The sequence below is a fragment of the Protopterus annectens genome, chromosome 14.part0, assembly GCF_019279795.1.
Source record: "Protopterus annectens isolate FY-2018-M chromosome 14.part0, PAN1.0, whole genome shotgun sequence".
NCBI classification, from domain to species: domain Eukaryota; kingdom Metazoa; phylum Chordata; order Ceratodontiformes; family Protopteridae; genus Protopterus; species Protopterus annectens.
The window spans coordinates 11,660,068-11,681,179 of record NC_056748.1 but is presented as its reverse complement, the minus strand read 5'-3'; the positions used below and the strand labels follow the sequence as shown (position 1 = coordinate 11,681,179).

At 37.0% G+C, this 21,112-nt stretch overlaps 1 protein-coding gene across 2 annotated transcripts in view; it reads left to right on the top strand.

The window, feature by feature from the left end:
* The window catches only part of ADD3 (adducin 3), a 3,087,715-nt gene that overhangs the window by 422,104 nt on the left and 2,644,499 nt on the right, over positions 1-21,112 (top strand). The window lies entirely within an intron of this gene.

Genomic DNA, 21,112 nt, shown 5'->3' with positions numbered 1-21,112 from the left:
AAGCTAACTCTGAGTGCCCTGGCTCTGACATTGTCTAAACCGGATGACTCTTGGATACGAAGCTTCCTTGTCTGATCTGAGGCATTGGAGTTGACTCTGAAAGTTTCAAAGCCATCTCTGTACCTTGTTGCTTCAGCACTGGATAGCTCAGCTCAGACTTCCTTCTCAGGAATATTGCTTTTGAGGTGGGAGGAGATAGTGATCCAGAAGCCTGCATTCTCGAGGCCAAGGTTTTCCTTCTGTCCGGAGCGGTCTGCTTTCAAGGTAATGAAGAGGGTATTTTCTGCTCTGAAAGGGCTGACTGATCCAACCCCCTTGGATCTTCAGTCTAATTCCCATGTGTCTCTGCACTTGAAGCCACATCATTCTATGCCACATGGACAGCCAGTTTCAGACCCCCAGACCACCCAGCAGTGTTTCACAATTTCTTCTGACACCTCCAGAACACCCCGCCAATGAACATGAAAGTGGCAGAAATGGTTTTCCATCAGTGGGGCCAGCCTTACTGCAGTCTTTATGCTTCTCCCGTAAACAGCAAATGCAGCAGCTACTTTGCCATAATCCCACTTTAATTCTACTTCACAATTGGCCCCCTGGTCTACTTTATGCTTACTCTCCAATTCTCCTGATTCTATCATTTCTACAGAAAGCTGCCAGGTCGAAGAGCAAAGTCATCCTCGTTTAACCTTACTGGCCTTGTCAGATTTGGTTTTCCCTTCCTATGGCTTCATCTACTTTGCCAGCCATGGATTCTGGATCCAATTCTAGACCTCCTGTCACATCTGACAGATATGCTTCATTTGGATATCTCGAACCTCAAGCTAAAAGCATGGTTTCTCTAATTCCATTAATAACCAGACAGCTGATGCTCTCTTCCCCTGTCTGTCATATTCTTTTATCTTCCCATAAATCATCTACAAGAAAGCTTTATACAAGTAAGTGGAAAAAGTTTGTTTACTTGGCACAACAAAAATGCATTGATCCCTTTTCAACTCTGATGCATAATGTACTTGGCATTGATCTTTAATGAGGAGGTGAGCTCCTCTACCATTAAAGTTCAGTTAGCAGTAATATCCAATTTTCGTATTGGATTTGAAAATTCCTCTGTGGCCTCTTCTGAACTTTGTAGAGCATTCTTGTTGATACCCTCGTATAAAACTCCTACTCCACCATGCGATTTGAACTTGGTACTGCAGGCCTTGATTCATTCCCCCTTTGAACCAGCAGCTAAATGCGATCTTAAGTTCATGACCTGGAAAACTGTCCTCCTAGTGGCCATTACCTCTACCAAAAGAACTGCAGAACTTCAAGCATTGCCATCGAAACCTCCTACTTGACCTTTCATAAGGACAGAGTTACATTACATACCCAATCCATCTTTCTTTCTCAAGGTTATGTCAGAATCCAATATCAGTCGATCCATTAATTTGCCAGTATTCTTTCCTAAATTTACAAAAAAAGGTGAATATATGTTTAATGTACTGAATGTTCATAGACAATTATGTTTTCACTTGTACAGAACAAAAGAAATCAGGAAAACAGATCAGTTGTTCATATCCTTTGCAGATTTGAAATTGGGCAAACCAGTTACAAAAGTAACTCTAGCCAGATGGCTGACAGATTGTTCTTTTATTTATAGCAAGTTGAGTCTAACCTTACCTAAACCTGTAAGAACCCATTCAACTAGGTCCATGGCAACTTCTTCAGTGTTTCTATCCAGGGCTTCCATGGACGACATATGTGTGGCTGCAACCTGGGCCAATCATCATACCTTTATCAGCATTACCAACTGGATCTGTTCTCATGGCTCAGTTGTGCTCAGGAATGTCCTTTCTTATAGTCCACCCAAGATTTTAGGTAGCTGGGGACTCTCTCCCAACAGCTGAGGATAGAATGAAAATTGACAACATCAGATAAAGAAGTTATGTACTTACCATAACAGTCCATCTGTGTTGTCCATTTTCATTCTTCCTCAAATTCCCACCCACCAACTCTTTTCACAACAGACTTCTATAAGAATGAGATATTGTAAGGACACCACTGTCCTTTATGCTGAGCTTCAGATATAGTTCCTGCTGTAGGATTTATACAAATGTATGTGTCAGTATGCTTCCACATTGGCAGATATCACTTTATGTAAATAGGCAAGCAAGATCTGAGGTATGTTAGGGGCTGGTACATTATGGGTAATGGAGAAGCTTGAGATGTTTTTGGTTACCACGAGTTCAGTAACAGATGAACACAACAGTTGAGGAAAAAGGAAAATGGACAACACAGATGGAACGTTATTTTTGACATCCTCCATCATATTTATAAGCAAATTAATTATTCCACCGTCTCCATCCATGACTCATGTTGACTACTGATGCGTCCTCCTTGGGCTGAGTAGGACACATCTAGAGGCAGATGATGCTAGAGCTGTGGTTCAGTCTGTAATTGAAACTCCCCTTCAACATTCTGGAGATGAGTGGCTCTCCTTACTGTACAAACCCATATGGTCACAGTCTGTTGGGCAACATTTTCATTCAGTAAAAAAAACATGACAGAAGTGTGACTCATTTGGTCTGAATGACAGTTAATATGGTACATCAGCAGGCGTGGAAGTGCTCATACTTCCTCCTCTTTGTAAGGAGTAACGAGAGTTCGAAATGTGAACCTTCAAAAACCATATTCCTGAGAAAGCCAAAACTTGACGGGCAGGTTGAGCAGATATGTTTTGTTGGCACATCACCTCACTGTACCACCGTACTAATCCATGCTAACTATAACGCTGCCACTGCCTCCAACCAGAGCCATATAAATTACCTTAAACAATTTTTTTTCTAACAGTACCGCTACACAAAATACTCATACAGATTTCACATTTAGTATCTCTCAAAATCCCAAATCTGTCACATAACCTACAAACACTCACACTTCCACTTCCACTCTTAATGCCAAAACTTGTAGTATACCTGAAGATTTTTGCGTTGGAAAAAGCCTGTTTACTTTAATACCAAGTGCTTCTCACACATCAAAGAAGCACTGGTGTTCCAAAGTAAAATCTGTATATGTATGTGTGTGTGTGTGTGTGTGTGTGTGTGTGTGTGTGTGTGTGTGTGTGTGTGTGTGTGTATATATATATGTATGTGTGTATATATATATATATATATATATATATATATATATATATATATGTGTGTATATATATATACATATATATATATACATACATACACACACACACACACACACACACACACACATACACACACACATAAATATATATAAAATAAAATATGTGGGGGGAGTATTGGGGCAGAGGGGGGTTACTCACACCAAGGAATGCTGCTTTTGTGCATGTTCTAGGTGCTGTGTGTTTTGCTAGTTTTATGTATGAGCAGTTATGTCCTTGAGTATGTATTTTACTCTCGTACCATCATATAAGAAATGTCACTATTCTTAGGATCACAGGTATGGTCCATGAAATTGCAACAAGTGCTGTATCATTTATATTGCAGATACATGGAGACTGGGTAAAGAGTGATGCGATTCATTTATTTGTTATTAATTTTTTTAAATTATTTTAATTTTTTTTAAGTTTATTTAAGTTTAAGTTCCTGTTTTCAGATATGACTTGGGAAGCTGGCTGGTTTGAATGGCTAGCAAGAGTTGCACAGTAGACAAATGAAGCCCACGGGAATCAAACTTTGGGTTACAGGACTGAGTGCATTAGCAGCTCATAGCCTTAATCTTTTTTGCTGAAGTAAAATACTGGTGTTTCATATACTTCATAGATGAGTAATTGCATGGTAGAATTGGGGTCCAAATGACTTGTCTCTCCTCTATCTACTGTTGGTGGTACCTTATAACAACTGTACTCTTAGTAACGGAGTAACTTGTACAGAGCACAATTTAGACTGAGAACACCTACCATAATTTCCAAGTGGCCCTGCCCATCAGTTTTGTTAGATACTTTACCATGACCTGCTGTGTTCATCTGTTAAATTTAAAATGAGTAGACAGGTGATCCAGGTAGTCCTTTATTACCACCGTATTCATTGTTCCTGTGGGGATAGGTGCTCCATTTGTGTGTGGGATTATGCATGTTAGATTTTGATACCGCCATGTACTAGTGATTATGTCAGTATTGAGTATGACAAGCTTTTTAGCCCTTTTCTTCTGTATGATGCAAATGGTAAGCAACAGTCTAACTTGTTTCTAACATTTTTGACTCTCATTTGTTTAAAAAAAATCTCTAGAACAGTGTAGAGTGATGTGCTGAACATATAGGAATGATGCATCTGAACCTGAAAGCCATCTTTTGAATTATTTAAGCCACTTTTTGCTTTTTTTTGTTTTGTTTTTTGACGGAACAGATTGGATTTGGTTATATGACCTTTTAAGGGCATCTATCGTATGAGTGGGAGGTATGCTGTGGTCCGGTGGAGCTCTGTATGTTTTTAGTGTTGTGATTTCATGGAGCTTTGCATCATGCATGAATGGGTTAGTTGTCATTAAAGGTACACTAACTCAGATTTTTGTTAAGAGTTTGTTTACTTTTTAGTGTAAGCAACAGTGATGTCTAGTAAAGTTACAGTTGTAAAACTGTGTTACTACCATGGTGCAGCTCCTGAGTGAGCAGTGTTATAAAAGTAAATTCACAAGACAAAAGTGCTAAATCTGTAAAAGGTAGTTATTTAATGTTTTAATGTCACTCTTCAGGCAGTGAGTACATCACCTTTCTGCAGCTGACAAGTGTCAGACGTCCTGAGAGTTCTGAGTGTGATTAGTTTTCCTGAAGAGTAATGTCCGGACCCCCTCTGTACTTGGCTATTCATAAGCTGTAGTACTGCTGTGAACTTTGAACTACAAATGAGATCATTTTCCTTTACTGATCAGAAGCATTTTATCCATGTCAATTTCCTGTGTTAGTTTGTGAGTACAAACATGACAGCAGGAAGTTCAAGCAGGTGACATCAGGAAACAGAGACCCAAGTGATATTTTTTTAATGTGGATTTTTTCCTCAAAAAAACACTAAAAACAGTGTCATGTTTTGATAAAACTGAATGCGTAAACTTTTGACTGCCTGCAGCTGATGTATCTTTTCCTACATATAGTGACCTCACCAGTATATTTAACAGGATCCCTTCAACATTTAAGGCCTGTAAGATACTATTGTGTTGTACATAGTACCTGAAAAAAATAAAAAAAGAACACCACCCTACTACAAGGCCAATATTCTGGATCCATCTTGTTTAAGCCATTTTCTCTATTGTTGCAGTTTATGTGCAAACTGTTTCCTTTCTTTCCAATCTTTCATCTTTAAAAAAAAAAAGTTTTATTTTTTTTTCATGCAACTCTAGCTACCAAAGCTTAAGGGTTGAGATGTTTAAATAAAAGTTTTTGTACAATATGACTTAAATACATGTTTCTTTTCGTCCTCTCCTTTTAAGTACATTTATAGCGTTTTTTTAGCTTGCTTTTTATGATGCATAGTTTTCACTGTGAAATCCTTAAAATTCCCCATACATTACTGTATTTGTGCTTTTATTTTTTTGTGCAATTCCTCTTATATGCTGCCTTTTCCTGATTGCATTCCAAAAAAAGTGTTTATATGGGGTAGGGAATTAATGATTATCTAGATATGTATAACTGTTCTGAATGTTACTTTAAAAAGGCTAATTGGAACAGAGACAATGTTATGGGTATTTTGTGCCACAGATGCTTATTATTACACTAACTACTGTTGCAGGTATTGACATCCAGCATCTGTCTCCAATTTTGGTGTGCCCATCACTTCAGCATGTAAAACAGTTGGCACCTGGCCTTCTGATTTGTTTCCTTTTTAGGGACAGAGCTCATCTGTGCACATTCCTATATTAGCAAACTGTTTAACATTTTTTCTTCTTCTTTTAAAACAGCAGTTATCAGCTTTTTATCCATCTCCTCAAAATCTTAGTGTACAACAAATATGTGTCCTACTCCAGGGTGTACGTCTGAGATGACTTTGCAAAGAATATAAAATTCAGTGGTGCTATTAAGCAGAAAATTAAAACTTGCCAACAGTCAAGAAGGTAATCCAAGTTTGTAAGATGTAATCTTATTGACCTGGCCCTATTGCCAGGTGTATGGCATCTGTCAGTGTTAGCATCACTATGGTTTCATTTAGTGGCTTGAAGGTTTGAGGGCAAATACGGAAGATCAGGGTTTTCATAGAGGGCAGTCAGCTCACCTTTATTAAGGATTTGTGCTTTAATGGTTACAGCAACTGGTGTGGAAGCTGTGAGGCTTTTGTACACAGAATACTTGTCCGTGCCGGCAAGATGTTTCCTAGTGAAACATGTCCAAACATCTTGCTTGGCCATTGGTGTTTATGCTGGCTTTTATTTCAGGGGTGGGGAGGGGACATAATTACAGAAGGTTTTAACATTTGTCTGAATTTTCCCAGTGTGGCCTCTCACTTACCTCACTTGAATGGATGAAGAGCTACTTTTCTGGTCCCTATTTCATTGTTAGAATGAGCCTTTTCTTTTGCTTCCATAAAGAAATAGACATCGGCATTCATCAGACTTCTCTCTGTGGGCTAATCTTACTTACTGGTGTATTTGTAAGTGCTTTGGAATTTTGCTGTCCAGCATTCCATTTTTTTAGTGCTGATGATATGGTGATTTGTTCAGATGGCAAGTTTCTCCTCAGTGTCACTAGCACATTTTCCATTAATCCTGTCAAGATTAAACCTGGATATAGTGTCTTGGTGCTCCCTTTATATCTAAAAAAAACGAGGCTAGACTGCTTGACACAGACAAGATCTCCCTCTTTTCCTACATAGTGGCTTATGTCAGTACTTGGCCTGCATCACAAACACAAGGGGAACTTCTTCATTGTGTAAACCCCTTCATATGCTTGGTCTTAAAACTTAGCTACAATTTTCAATACTTCTGAATTAAATGTCTGTCAGGCTCAAGTAAGGGTTGGGTGATACGAAAACTTCTGTATTTTAACCACTGAAGTCAAATCAACTACAGCTAAAGGAGGTTTGTTACCAGTTTTGGAATAAAACCTACCATTAAACAATGCAGTTTCTTTTATTTGAATTGCAGAAGAATGCATATGATGGGTAAGTAGCTCAACAGGCAGAACAGTCCCTTTTGATGCTGGAAGATCACAAGGCTGTGTTCTGTTCCCCACCAAGTAATTGCATTAATTTCCAGTACTGAGATTGCAGTGCATCAGAAGGGAGGGTGTGCTGCACTCTATTGTTTTCTCCTTTGAATGTGAAGTTACACTGGTTCATAGGTAGGTACTAGGCTATCTGCCCGAGGGCATTTATAAGCCTAGCCAGAGTGTGTCAGCTTTCGCCACCCCATTGATTAATTAACTGATCCTCTGTCAAGCAGAGCCAATGAAGTGATCCCAGGGGTGTATTTTCTGTTACCCATCCACTTGTCAAGGTTTGTCTTGAAGAGTGTTAGTGAGGGGCTCTGCCTAATGTAGTTTGGAATTTTGTCCAAAGTATGGGGAGTCTCTGTGACAGGAATCTATCCTTCCAGCATGTTCTATTTATTATTGTGGCGAGGTTTAGCTCACTAGAGCACATGGCTCACAGTGACTTGGATTTCTTTAGGTGGGCTGCATCTGCCTGAGTAGCTGTCAGCTCAGGTGAATGTAAAAAAAAATGCAATGGCAATTATCAGAGAGTAGAGGAAGTTCTGTAGTGCCCTGGACAAGTTTCCCCTAGTCAGTAGAAATACCTCGGGTCTCGTCTGTAAAATCACACTGGCCTAGTGGCACTGAGCCAATCAACAGAGCATAAATATTGTAAATAACCTATCAGTAGGCAGGTTGATGGTTCAAAGCCCACAGGCTGCAGCACCATCTCATCACACATGTACCCTGTTCTTCAAAACTCTTTCTTTGAAGGAGATCTTACAGTGCTGTCTAGACTAAGGTGTCTTTCCCAGTCATGTCTTAGAGGATAAATTGATATCTAAATGTAGTATTGTTTTTCACAGAAAGAGAGTAAATTATAGTAAATTGAAAAGGGATGTAACATATGTTAGTTTAGTTACTGGTAGCCTAAAGTTTGGTGCCTGCTGTGTTTAAGAATGTGATAGATTCAAAGATGGCCGCCATTCTGTAGGCACTGCATATCTACAGCTCTTCAAATATTCGGAATAAAATCTAACCCTGAGGATATACTACAAGCTTTTCTACACTAATTTTTGACTAAAATTAAACCACTACAGTTAAATATTGCTTGAGAGGTGAAGGAACTTGAGGGAATTAAACAAATTAACAGGATTGGAACTGATTGACTGACTCTGAACAGAGTACTAAACAAAGGAACTGTCTGAGTAGCAACCTTGGCTATTTACTATTCAGTTATACTAAAGTTCTGCTTCGCTTCACAATGTCAAAAGAAGACAAAAGTATGGAAACAACAACAACAAAAACCAAATTATCAGAACTTCAGTCACCAGAAAAAGATTTAACTTCAAAAAGGCAGAAGATTACAAAACAGCAGGAACTTTTAAAATCTGGAATGAAAAATAAACCGGATCAGCTGGCTAATATGGAAGATATTAAAACTGCTTTGCTACCTATCCAAGAAGCTTTGAAAGAGCTATACAACCAGGTACAATCTTTTCGTACTACATGCAGTCAAATTCTCGAAAGGATGGATAAATCAGAAGCCAGAATATCTGAAAATGAAGACAGAATGACACTGCTTGCAAAAAAAACAGACATTCATGACCTAGATATTCAGTCTATGCAAAATAAAATTCTGGACTTGGAGGCAAGATTCAGGAGGAATAATATAATTATTAGAGGAATACCAGAATCTATCCAATACAATGATTTAACTTCAACTATTACACAAATACTTGAAATATTGTTCAATGACTCTGACATGGCTAAACAAATAGTTATAGAAAGAGCTCATAGAGCTCTCAGAGAAGCACAAGCCTCAAACATACCTAGACCAGTATACGCCAAAATACTCAACTACCAGGACGTAAACAAAATAATTTTAACTGTTAAAAAAAATGGAGGTTATATTATCTGGCACAATAATAAAGTTTCCATGGCCAGGACTTACCATTGCAAATAAGGCAAGCTAGACAAGCATTATCTGCATACTGCAAGTTCCTCATTGAAAAGAATATCAAATTTCAAATGAAATACCCTAACACATTAATTTTTACAGTCGATGGCTCCAAATACTCCATATCTACAAAAAAAGAAGCAAAAGTTACCTTTCTGAAGATTTTTAAGTCCCTTCCTGCTTCGGAAGCTTGATCTGGCCATCCAGTCCGTTTGCAGCAACGTGGATGCTGGGATTCTATTGTTGCTACGTCTCGAGGCTTAAAAATCCTTTGTTTGCTCTCTTTTCTTCACCAGGCCTCCTGTTTTTTACATCTCCAGATCGTCTGCGAAGATTTTCCGAACTTTTATGGCTCTTATGAACTGAGCCCCTTCGCAAAGCAACAGGAAGTCCTTTGGGTGCTGCTGAGGGTCCGTTTTCGAAGTGGCACATCCGGAAGTCCGTCCGTTTAATGGTTCCCCCGTCACGAACTAGAGGACAAGATTACAAGCCCAGGAAGCAGGAAATTCTCTGTTGAAGAAGGGAAAAGTTATTTAGACTGTAATATGAGCATTAGTGGACATTTAAAGTATGTAAAATGTTTTACTGATCCAAAGGGAACTGTGAATTCATTCAGGTATGAATACAATTGAGTTAATGCTGAAGTAGCTTAAAATGTGTTAATTAACTGATTGTTTAGAGGTAATACAGCTTTACCATAATTATTCTTTTTCCTTGGGTATATTATGCTGAATGTTGATGTGTTGATAACCTTGTATTATATTTTATTATTTGTTTTTCTTTTATTATTGATATGTTCTAGTACTGCAATTGGTTAGATAATAAGGTGATTTAGTGATGGGGTACTTGGTAGGTAAAGAGACCATAAGATATTACATTGTGGGTTCTCCAGGAATGTGAAGGTTATTTTGCTTATATACTGGCATGTGGTTCCGACTATTTTGAGCATTGTGTTACTCAGTCATCATTTTATAAATTTAATTATATTAGTCAGTAAAGTGAAGTTAGAGTTCTAATTTCATTCACCATATTTGCAGACATTACAATTCTAGATAATTTAGGCTTTACAAATAAAGTCAGATCCAAATATGATACTCAAATGTTAAGTATTTGCTTTCTCTGTAGTTCTTTTTTCTCTCTTCCAATTGACAGTACATATGGTGAATTATCTTTAATAATTCTACTGTTTAATAGGGGTAGCGTCTCATATTTGATTACTTTAGATTTAAATGCGGTTGTTAGATAACTTAATGAGACACAACTAATTAGTATAAGTAATAACATTTGAGAATTATTAGTGAGGTATGACAGTAACTATAAGTGTAGTTAAGACCATTTACTTGTTAGGTTTAACTAAACAGTTTGTTCAAGAGCTGTGGATATTTATCAGTGTTTATTAGGGAATGTTTTGGTTAGGCTTTGTAGAGTTAGATGTAGCTTTTATAGGTTTTTTGCATGCTTTTGATGTTATATTTTGTAAGGTAAAGAATAGATATTTAGTAAGGTTATTTACCCATAAAAGTTTTAACATTGTAAAAAACCTATGTATGTCCTGGTCCAGGGGAATAGTGGATAGGCACTGGTTAGGGATGGGATGTCAAGATTGCTTCCAGACAATATATATTGTGCTAGTATATTTGAATTTAGTACAGTTTCTCAATTTTAAAGTATCCTTAAATGAATTAAAGATCTTAGTATGTGGATAATAGATTCATGGAATACTAAAGGGCTCCAGAACTTGAAAAAAAGGAAATTATTTCTTCATTTATTTCTCCAGTCAAAGGCATATTTTATTTTATTACAAGAAACCCATTTCACCAATGACCAATGGGCTGTTCTTAAGGATAAGAAATGGATTAGAGAGGTTGTAGCTTCAGAAGGGACAACTAATAGTGCAGGAGTGGTTATTATTATTAAAAATCAGTATCAAGAGAAAATTCTAGATTTTAAAATAGACAAAGAGGGAAGATGGTGTTATGTGATTCTTTCATCTAACTTTTATGATAAACCTGTTCTACTTCTTAATGTATATGCCCCGTGTACCAATCAACAACTTTTTATAGCATCACTTTATTTTATCCTGAATCAATATGATAATTGCTATATAATAATAGGAGGTGATTGGAATACATATCAAGATCCAAAATTGGATAAATCAAGTGCACACAGGTCTTTTAATAATCAAGCAGTAATAGCATTAAAGGAACTTAAAACAGATTTTAAATTATATGACCCATTTAAATACACAAACAATCAAATAAATTCAAATAATTTTGCATTTTATTCAAGTTGTCACAAAATGTGGTCTAGGATTGATTTTTTCTTGATTTCAGATGTACTAATTAGTTTAGATCCCTGTGTATCTATCTATACAAGCTCAACACTTATCGGATCATTCTAGAATCACATTAACTTTTAACAAAGACATTCGAAGTAGTATGTGTCATAGAGGTTATAATTGGTCTCTAAATCCGAGTTTATTAAATAAAGAAGATAAAGAAGTTCAAGAAACCTTTAATCATCTACTAGTTAATCTCTCCAAACACCGACATCCACCTGATATAGAATGGGCAGCGACCAAAGCACAAATAAGAGGAATCTTTCTTCAAAAGGTTACTTATTATAAGAAAATACAAACTAGAGACGTACAAGAATTGGAATCTAAAATTAAGCTATTAGATCAGGATTTAATTGGGAACTATAGCAAACAAACTGAAACGGAGTTATTAAAATGTCAAAAGGATCTTTTCTTACTACAAAATAATAAATTGTCGTTTTATGAACATAAGATACTGGTAAAATACGCTAATCATATTCAGACCCCATCAAAAGCACTAGCTTGTATCATTAATCAATCAAAAATACCTGAAATACAGTTTAATAATAAAAGATATACCAATATTGAAGACATTATGAATACCTTTGAACTAATATTTTCTCAAATCTATGGCGAGCATCAGGGATTACTTACAAGTAAGATTAATAACGATTTTCTGAAGAAGATTATTTTTCCGAAAACTGGTGAGGAATCTCATGTGGGTTTAATTAAACCAATTTCCTCTGAGGCGATAACAGATACAATTAATAATTTTAAACCACATAAAGCTCCAGGACTGGATGGTTTGACTACTGAATTTTACAAAACTTTTTGTGATATATTAGGTAAAATACTTCCACATGTATTTAATTATATAATCAATAATAAAATTAATGATCCACATTTTAATGCTTCGAGAACAATTCTTATACCTAAAGAGAATGCAGATCTTCAAAACCCGGATAACTATAGGCCTATTTCACTTTTAAATATAGACATGAAAATTATGACATCTATTTTAGCTAATAGATTGAAGAAGGTAATAAACTTAATATCTAATGAACAAGCTGGTTTTATAAATGGCAGACAAACTACTGATAATACGTTATCACTTCATACACTAATTTCTTATGCCAGTCATAGAAATCTTAATGTTTACGCACTCATAATTGATGCACAAAAAGCTTTCGATAGAGTTAATTTAAAATTTTTATTTGATATTTTACCATATTTCAATATACCCCAAGACTTTATTTTAACATTAAAAAAAACTATATAATAATCCCTATACAACTCTATACATTAATAAAAATTTCTCAAAAAGAATACAAATTAAGAATGGAACCCGTTAAGGATGTCCGCTATCTCCTATACTATTCAATTTATATTTAGAACCATTATTTCTTCATATTAAGCAAAATACATATCATAATCCTCCAATAATATATGGTACTAAAATATCCATGGCTGCTTTTGCTGATGATCTTAATATTTACTGTACGACGCCTGTTTCAGATACCAAGAAAATAGTAAAAGCAGTGGAAGATTTTGCAGAAATATCTAATTACAAAATAAATTAAAAAAAAAAAACAATTTATTTCCTTTAAAGACGCCTTAACCCTTTTCGCTTTTACCATTGGTAGGTCAGTTAAAATCCGAAGAAAAAATAAAATATTTGGGTATTGTTTTTTTCAACAGATAATAGAGATTTCTATGTGAACAATGTTAAGCTAATTTGGGATCATATATTGTCTGATTTAAAAAGGTGGAATAATCTGAAATTACCAATAATGGCAAAGGTTTCAATTATTAAAATGAATGTACTCCCCAGAATATTATATATTTTTCGAGCTACTCAAGTCTCAATTTCTAGGAAATTCTTTAAACAAATTCATACGGAATTAGTCAGATTTGTATGGGAACCTAGAAAAACTAGAATATCTTATGACAAATTGATGACTCCGAAAAATAAGGGTGGTTTAGACTTACCGAATTTTGAATTATATTATTTAATAATATATGCTAATAGAATTCTGAGAGTGGTTAACTTTGACATGTCCAGTACTAAATGGTCACCCAAGTGGTTGGTTCTGAATTATAAACATGCTGTTAGATTGGGTATTAATTCTAAGGCATTACCCTTTTTAAAGAAAGATACCTTTAAATTGTACGCTTTGATGGAACATATTAGATTATATATAATATCAATACAAACCCTGTTTAAATCACTAAATCTCTTACAATATATGATGACTTTCCAACCATTTCATAAGAATCCGAATTTAAAATTCGGTAATAAATTGATAGATCTTAAAAAATTTCCACTTATAGTTGATCTAACCATACTTGATTTATACCCTTATCTTGGTATCTCAATACATGACATGTTAAGAGAGATGAGCCTTCCTAACTCTTATTTAATTATAATGAGACAATTAAAGGATCTTTCCTTAAGTTATTTTAGTAATTTCAAAATTAAAGAAGAAGATTTAACCAATTGTTCAAACTTATGGCAAACTCTTATGCAGGACTCTAAATATATAACGGCTTCATATAATTTGGTAAAAGACGTGAAATATAAAAACCAAATACTCTTATCAAAATACTGGAAGGATAAAATATTACCGATTGATGATAATAAAATATTGAAAGCAATTAACTTAACCTTAAAATCAGTATCTCTTCAAAAGTTATTATTTACTCAGCTGATGATATTTAACAATGCTTATTACACTCGTCTCAGTCTGCATAAATTCAGCTGTAAAAATTCACCTAAATGTCCATATTGTATTGATCAAACGGCTGACCTTTTACACATGTTCTGGAGCTGTAAATGTATATTCAAACTTTGGAATTCTTTAAAAATTCAATTACAAAAAATGGGTTATCAACATTCCACACTTTCTTGGGAGTTTATGATTCTTCGTATTCCTCCGAATAACTTAGAAAGATCCCAAATGATCATACTTATAAATATTTTCTTGTTAATGAAGCTTTATATAGCTACAAATTGGCTGAATCCATCTCAGACTTCATGGGAAAACTTTAAAAGTGTAGCGATAAAACATATTTTAGCACATAAATTACTAATCAAAGATCATAAGAAAAATATAAATAATACAAAAATATGGGAGCAAATCTTTAATATTGTGTTAGCTTAACGTTCTAATCTAGTTCTCCCCTGGAAGTACATACTTAATATGGAAGTTAGTATTGATAAGCCTGTATATTGATACTAGATCTTTTAATACTCTTTTCAGAATTTTATCTCAATGTATAATGATCTTATGCAACTGTTGGAAGCATTCATGTATATAATGTATATATGTTGTAGTATTGTATTAACAATTGGAAAAGAACAAAGATTTATTATTGAAAAAAAAAAGAATGTGATAGGTTGTTCACTAAATAAGTATTGTAGCAAGAAAGATGGAAGCTGTAGTTGAGTAGGAGAGACATGATATTACTGGTTAAGCAATAGGAGTGCGGGTATTAGTGGAAATTATATTTCTATTGGAATTACAAAAATGAATAATGAAGCCAATGAGAACACACTGATTTTGTCATTAAGTAGAGTCCTCCTTGACATTGTAACAAAAAAGTAAGATATTGAAAGAAGAAAGAAGTAAGTCTTAACTGAAGGTAACAGTATTCGCCTCTGATATGGTGGAATTGGAATATAAGGTGAGTAGAAGAAAGTTGCATCATTGGATTCCAGAAAGGAGATGCAGAATTGGACTGTGTAACTTTCATGAAATAAAAGTTGGTGGAATGGTCTCATTACTCGAACATTATGCTAGTTTTGATAGATTTTATAAGGTTTCCTTTACTGATATTTAAAAGACTAGCTGGGCACCCCTGGAATATTGTGGAAAGTTTAGAATGAAACACTAGTAATGAAAGCATTTTTGTTATTGCCCTCCAGACCTGACAACCAAAAGGCAGACAGAATTTACAAGGGTCATATGTGTAAACTGAAAGGTGTGAAGTATAAGCTGACATAGTTAGCTATTTTTTTTCTTTACTACTTCCTGCTGACTATTAGTTGCCTCCAAGGCCTGTCCCCGTTCACCAAGTCTACTGGGCACTCTCTCTCTCCTTGACTTCCTCTAATCCATGCTTTGTGTCAATTGTGAGATTGAGGCTTCTGGTGCTGTCATAATTCTGGCCAGGAATGTTTCTTTTTTTTTTTTTTTTTTTTTTTTTGTTATGCTTTATTCCCCACCCCACCTTTGTACACCTGTTTACATCCATGTGCAGTGCGGACTTAATGGTATATCAGCTTGCATCAGCAGCAACTGTAGCACACACTATCCTCTTTGTAGGGTAACATGGACCACAGGCTGCATTCCATGTCAAAGCGAGCCACTTGATAACGTATCAAGTAACTGTAGATGATTCAGTCACATAGACTAATTTTGCCAAAAGGAGTATGGATATGTGCCACAATTAAGCGGCTTGAGCACCCAGTGTACTGTAACCTACACCAGGATCCATGCTAAAAGTGGTTGGGGACTATGCACCATTGTTAGGCAGTTTGTGCCTGCCATAAAGCCCAACATCCTAGGTCAGTAAGCTTTTGGCTGGCCAGTGTACATTTACCCAGACTACGTTACCTGGAATACCCTTTGAGAAAAACCTGGATGTAAAACCATTCAACCTGTCAAAAATAAAGTAGAATTGCGTAATTTAATATAGGCTCACTGATAGGATGCAGCATGGAAGTGGATGACATTCTGGTAATGAGGAGAAACTAGAAATAGTCGGAGTTGTGGTGACAGACAGTCTTCTGAAGACAGTTATCATCAGAGTGGGAGACAGCGGTAGTACCAGACTCCATTGTATGCCAACTCTTCACCCCACTTAGCACTGGCAGATGTCCACATTCTTTTTGATAACATTAGTCAATGTGACCATATCACCTAGAGCCAGTTTTTGCAGTGTATAAAGACAGATTATTTTTCATTACAGGGATGTGATGGTGAGGAAACGGGGCATTCAAATAACTGTTACAAGACCTCAAAGTGTGAAATCCGAGTTGGTCATCATAATGGCTGAACTGAGTATGCATATCAGGAAAGGCAGATCAGGATATGAGGATTGCCTGAGTCTGGATGGTTGGGGCAACAGGAATAAACGACAGGACATTCTGTGTATCAGATGGCTTAATGTTAACCAGCACATGGTTTGCTAACACAGACCATCACAAAACTCATACTTTCTTCTACTAAGGAAGGGACATTGGGGTGAAATTGATTTCAGTCATCCCTATTGAAATAGTCAGCCCATAGCATAAACCACTGGTGGCTACAGAGAGCTATAAGCAGTGCTTAGAGAAGCCTGTAAGATCTACAGAGGCAAGGCTAAAGACCTGGAAATTGAGTCAAGCAGAAGCACAGAAGTTATGGGAAATACTAGTCGCTGTAGCACCATAGGAGAAAGATAAAATAGGTAGAGCAGAAGAACAGCTTATGGGAGGATGGTAGAACACATCTGCAGTTGACCCAGATGTGGAAATAAGGTATATAATGAAAGCTGAAGGTGAAATTCAGAAGTTGAGGAAGTTAAAAGAAAGGACTGCTGAAGGAAGTGGGATATAGAAAAGATGGACCAGACAGCTAAGGAGAGATACTGGTTGGCTAACAAAGAGGTTAAGAGAACAGTCACAGTAGCAAAGAACGACATCGGAGAACCTCTACCTACTTCTGCAAAGTGACCAGGCTGATAGTACAAAGAAACTCGCTCTGGCAGTGAAAGAAAAGATGAAGATAGTTGGTGGACATCATTCGTAAAGGGCACCAGCAGCAGTCTGCTCACCAGTCCAGAGGACATAAAGGCAGATGAAAAGAGTACTTCAAGAAGTGTCTAAATGAAAAAAAAAAGAGAAGCTGTTACTGTTGCATGCACAACCTGTGGTGAACAGTGAAGTACAATCCACCCTAGAAGTGCAAACTGCATTAAGGAAAATGAACTGTGGAGGGAATTGACAGGCTCAGATGAAGTCAAATCATGCATGTTCAAGATGCTGGGGGCTTCAGAGAGAAAGTACCTCTGTGAATAATTATTTCAATATAGACAGAGAGACAGGTCTCCCAGAATCTGGTGAATAAACACTGTAGTGCCAGTGTACAAGAACAAAAGGATATTCACAACTGCAAGCAGTACAGAGGTATCAGACTGCAGTGAAACTGCTGGAGGGGAGTGATAAATATGCAGAGTAGTAGAAAGTAGGATGGGAGTCTAGCAGTTTGGATTCAGATCTGCACAACTGACCCACTGTTTGCAGTAAGACAGACAGTGGAAAAGAAGCCGTAGATGAGAAAAGAATCCAAGTGAGCATGCCTAGCCATGGAGAAACCATATGACAATGTCCCAAAAAAAGTGATTTTGGCAGTCCTGTAATGATTCAAGTCCCAGAAACTCTTGATATAATTAAAGCAGGCTGTGTACTGGATGCAGTGGCACAAGTACAAACAGGACTGAGGCTCAGAGGGCTTCCCAGTGGGAGTAGATATCCATCAGGGTCTCCTGTTCATACTGGTGGTAGACTACATCAACAAACAAGTGGTGCTGGGGGACAATTCTAGCTTTCTATCTAAAAATTAATTACTTTTATTGTGCAAGTTAGTCCCACTTGACCAGCAGCCTTTCAGGGAAGCCATAAGGTAGTATTCACAGACTAGGAGAAATTCCTGTACTCTTTTTCCATGAGTGCCATAGAATCTTTTGCATCTGCCTAAATTACCTCCAAGTCAATCAAATGAGGCCTTTGTTTAGCGTCTTATCAGAAGGATGACACACTCAGGATTTCAGCACCCATCTCCCAATATGCTGCATTGCAGTGTCAGTGCTCGAAAAATTAATTATGGTGTTGGAAGAATTAATCAAGGTGTCTGCAGTGGGAATAAAACTTGCAGGCTTCTGATTTTTCCATCAGAGGAATGTGTGCTTACCTGTTAACCCACTGACACTGTCAAACAACACATTTACTGTATGCCGATGATGTTACAGTGCAGGCAGAATCTGAACAGGATCTTCTGCAAATGGTAGGGGACTGGAATGCAAAACTGAAGGTGTGTGGGGTGAAATTTAGCCCAGATATGGTAGTGCATGAAAAAGAGAAAAAATAGCATTGATCATTGAAATTGCTACACCGGTTGATTATAGTGTCTTATACCAGGATTTGCAAGCAGAAATGAGAGTAATGTGGAGGAATAACTAGACAGTTCCAGTAATAGTAGGTGCATCTGGTCTAATAAAAATAAGAATTTACAGTCATGCTTAGATGTGCTACCAGTACATGCAACCCCATATGAACTGCAGAAGGAGGCAGTTTTAGGAATATAGTGAATGCTGAGAAGAACACTTTTGACTTGCATCGAAGATTGATACAAAACAAATTTCATGAACTCTAATCATACCGAGTCGTAGGAATTTGGTTAATTCCAATCATGGTATTAGAAACCCAAAATCCTTGGAGAAGTTAAAGCAACAGACAAGACAGTGCTGATGACAGCAAAAGGGGGAAATCAGAAGAAGCTGAAAACCTGTTCTACTATTTTCCCTTCTAGCTCAAGCTAACCGCTTTCAGGTTTTTGAGGAAGAAGAAAATCTAAATGAAGAAGTAAAAGTAGAATCTGACATGCTGCAGCCAACTGGTTCAAAGTGTCTGAGGTGGTATGTAATAGAAGACTGTCAAAGAAGCTGAAAAGTAAGGTGTACAGGGCAGTGGCATGACTAGTACATCTGTATAGCACAGAAACATGGGCATGAAGGCAGAAGAGCTGAGGACGCTTGAGACGATGGAGATGAAATTCTTGAGATAGGTAATATAAAGTGCATAGTTACACAAGTAAAGAAATGAGGACATCAAAGTGGAAGCCAAAGTTGACTTAGCTGCAGAGAAGGTCAAGGAGAACCGATAATGATGGTTCAGTCATAAGTGCAGAAAAGCAGAAAGTGATTTGCTAAAGCATTTTTGAGAGACAGGAGGAAGGCAGTAGGAGATGCCGATGTTCAGCTAAGAGATAGATGGACTGAATAAGAGAAGACCTGTGGCAGTTGGACATGACTGTGAATAAGTTGTTAGAGTGGGCCTGAGTCTAGGGAGATGGCAGCAGTTGGTGTGACACCCTCACCTCATGTCAAAAAACAAAAAACAAAAGAGGAGGTGATGATGATGATATCATTTGTGGACCAAAATGCTGCCTTGAAATGTCCATGCCACTCGCACTTATCTTAACACATGAGCAAGCCATTTCACTCCTAGAAGCATCTGGTGACATCTTTAGCATATTGTTTTATTCATTCTTTTTCCCCTTGGGCCAAAAGCTTTTACTTGACAACCCTAGAAATAAAAGTTTTACATTAAAAACTGAGTGGCTGTGTACATTGTCATGTTACTCAGTATGTCTTAAGGTAGGAGGAAACCCACACAGAGTCGGGATGCGAATTCACTCGATTGCAGCTGCTGCTGTGGTCTGAACCATTGATCCTGAAAGGTAATGTCTCCTCCACTGTGGATCTGTGCCAAACAGAAAATGTTGTAGTGATCGGAATCTAAAGTCAGCTGCTATGGAATACAATTACGCTGATGAATATCCCTCCTGTACTGCCTAAAACTTTGGTACTGGCCAGGAATTAGATGGCTACTGGGCGTTGCTTGGCACAAAATTAACATAGCTGGTAGTAATCAGGACAGATGGGTTTTAAGTGCTAGTGTAATTTGTGTAATTACCATCATGAAAGAGCACTTGTGAGTAAGTGTGTTTTAGGTCTATTTGTGGCTCTTTAGTTTTGAAGCCGCAGTTTCAGTGGTTGATTATGCAGCTCTCATTAAAATTATTACTTTTTTTTTTTTTTGCTAATTATTGTAAAGGTATGTGTTAATATAGCAATAACCCACGCCTGGGTGTGGGTAATGCTGGATTTACCCACGGTTGGCCTGGTTTGGTCCCGAGGGCAAAGCCCGAGGGACCAAACAAAACCAACCGTGGGTAAATACAGCATTACCCACACCCAGAAGTGGGTTATTGCTATTATACCATGACATTATTTAAGAAAAGAAACTATTACTTTTCTTAAATAATGGCATAGTAGAATGCCTGTTTACTGCCCTTCCGCAGATGTCTGGCATCCACGGCAGTTCTGATGTACTGCGTGCCTGCGCAGTACATCAGAGCTGTGGGCAAAAGCAACTGAGAAAGCAAGATCTCCGTTGCTTTTTTTTTTACTGTTTTCGCTATGTTAAATGGGTTTAAAATAGCGAGACAGTTTTAAAATAAGCAACGGAGATGTCCGTTGCTTATTTTAAAACTGTCTCGCTATGTTAAACCCATTTAACATAGCGAACAGAAAAAGCAACGGAGATCTTGCTTTCTCCGTTGCTTTTTTTTTTAAAACCTGTCTAGCTATGTTAAATGGGTTTAGCATAGCGAGACAGCTTTAAAATAATCAACGGAGATCTCCGTTGCTTATTTTAAAGCTGTCTCGCTATGTTAAACCCATTTAACATAGCGAGACAGTAGAGTTATACTAATGGAAAAAAGTCCGGGCGACCGGACCTTTTTCCATTAGTATAACTCGATTTACAATGTGCACACTGGCCAATCAGCGTGCACGTTTTGGGGGGGTCATGGTATAATGATAGATTTTCACTGCACACACTTTAGAATGTTTGCTTCTGTTTGAGGTCTAGTGCAGGTCA